This window comes from Crocuta crocuta, unplaced genomic scaffold, assembly GCF_008692635.1.
Source record: "Crocuta crocuta isolate KB4526 unplaced genomic scaffold, BGI_CrCroc_1.0 scaffold16, whole genome shotgun sequence".
Taxonomy (NCBI): Eukaryota; Metazoa; Chordata; class Mammalia; order Carnivora; family Hyaenidae; genus Crocuta; species Crocuta crocuta.
Genome location: NW_027531893.1, coordinates 2,093,680 through 2,095,775, shown reverse-complemented (window position 1 = coordinate 2,095,775; position 2,096 = coordinate 2,093,680).

Genomic DNA, 2,096 nt, shown 5'->3' with positions numbered 1-2,096 from the left:
TGGCCCCGAGACACTTTGCACGGGCGTTTACTGCAAAAGTAGCAGGAAATCCTTTCTGCCGAGCGAGGGACAATGAGCAAGAACTACGGGGAATTCAAGTGGAAAAATCCGTGAATGCAAGAACGACCCCACAGCTGGAGCTGAGAGGTTTACGTTAAGCTCTGTGTGGTTCTTTCCCTTTCCGGGAAAAGGCATGATTATTATTTTTCTCCATGTGTTCAGAGAAACTTTCCTTTTAGACGTCTTCTTTAACAGACCCATTCCAGCTGGATATTGGACCGCAGTAGCTATTTTCTCCTGCAACACTCACGAAACTGGCCCCCAAATGCACTTTCTGGAGCTCGCCTAGAACCATTTAGGAGGGTAGGACTACTTCTTTGAGTTAAAAAAATGATTTTCCTTTAAAAACTGTTGTTAAAACTGGTTAGTCTTTCAATTAAATCCCTTTAAATGAAATAATACTTTTTAGAGAAATAATAACACTTGGCTTCCTTTAACAGACAGATGCTTGGGGATTCACCCTAACAGTTACACACGCCGGTCAACAATTATGAAGCCATCTCAAGCAATTTGCAGTTATGTCGCAGAGAATTTCTGGGCAAAAACCCAAAAATGACATTTCATTCTTTTTCAGTTACTTTATAGATTTCTCTTCATACACCACTCTGTGGCTCAGAGGTTAGTCCACTTAGTTATCAGGAACTTCTGAGCATCCCCAGAACCCGCCTTTGGCTCTGCTGTTCTCCCTGTGGAAGCCACTGAAGGTTCGAGTGGGGAATGGAGCTTTTAGAAATCTCCTGAGTGCAGAAGGGAAGGAGCAGAGAGCGCTCAAATCTGGAGAGAGGCTACAAGAGGCTGACCAGCAAAGAGGCCCAGTAAGCAGGTGAAATAGACCAGCAGCAAGACGCTCCTGGACCCAAGTGCATTTCTGAATCGGATCATCTAGATATTTCCTTGAGTATTTATACATATGGCTGGGGGGAGGGGGGGCATCAGTCATTCATCATTCATACTTTAGGACAACATGGGCCAATTACTTAGAGAAGAGCCGAATCAAAGACATTTAGAGGGAAATAAGGGCAGGGAATTCCAAGTAGACTGCTCTTTGAGCTGTGTGGTAGCAACCACCGGGAGGGGTACCACTGAGGGGTTTAGGGGGGCATAACTGGACACCTAGGGGCCCAAAGAGAGGAGGATACTGGATGTGAAAGTGAAGACAGGGAAAGAGAACATTTCAGGAAATGCTGCCTTTCCACAGTACTGAGTTGGTAGAGGGAGTCTCTAATCCAGGAAAGGAGAAGACAAGGCCTTGCACTTTTTTCCTGTATCAGAGGGTGTCTTACCCCTAGGACCCAGATGTGAGCCAAACCAGTAGTATATCATCACTGAATTAAATGGATTTTGTGGGCTAGGCCAGCTACTGAGACACCATTTATAACACCACAGCAGGATGAATTTGGAGGTCTAAGTAGTCAGTTTTACCTCCCAATTTCCAGAACTACGGTTTACATAAATTCAGGGACACCTCCACTCATTCTGCATGAACTTACCTCATTTAAAGATTCTGTACAAATGAAGGGCGCCTGGGTGGTTCAGTCAGTTAAGCGTCTGACTTCGGCTCAGGTCATGATCTCACGGTTTGGGGGTTCAGCCCGGCATTGGGCTCTGTGCTGGCAGCCAGCTCAGAGCCTGGAGCCTGTTTCAGATTCTGTGTCTCCCTCTCTCTCTGACCCTCCTCTGCTCATGCTGTCTCTCTCTCTCTCAGAAATAAATAAAACATAAAAAAATTAAAAAGATTATTTACGAATGAATGTAGTGGTACAATATGCATTTTAGGAAAAAACGCAAAAGTAAAACTCAGAGAGAAATGACAAAGCGGAACACTATTATTTATCTTTCAAAATTTTAGCAAATACTTTGGAAGAAGAAATAATGGTTAACTAATACATCGATTGCTAGTTCAATTACTAGCATTCCTAGTATTACTTATTATTAGTTAACACCAACTGCTACTGTTAACTAATAACACATATGAGTATGTAGTCAACATGACCTTCGCTATGGAAATATGCTGTCTGTCGTAGTAACTTATTCTT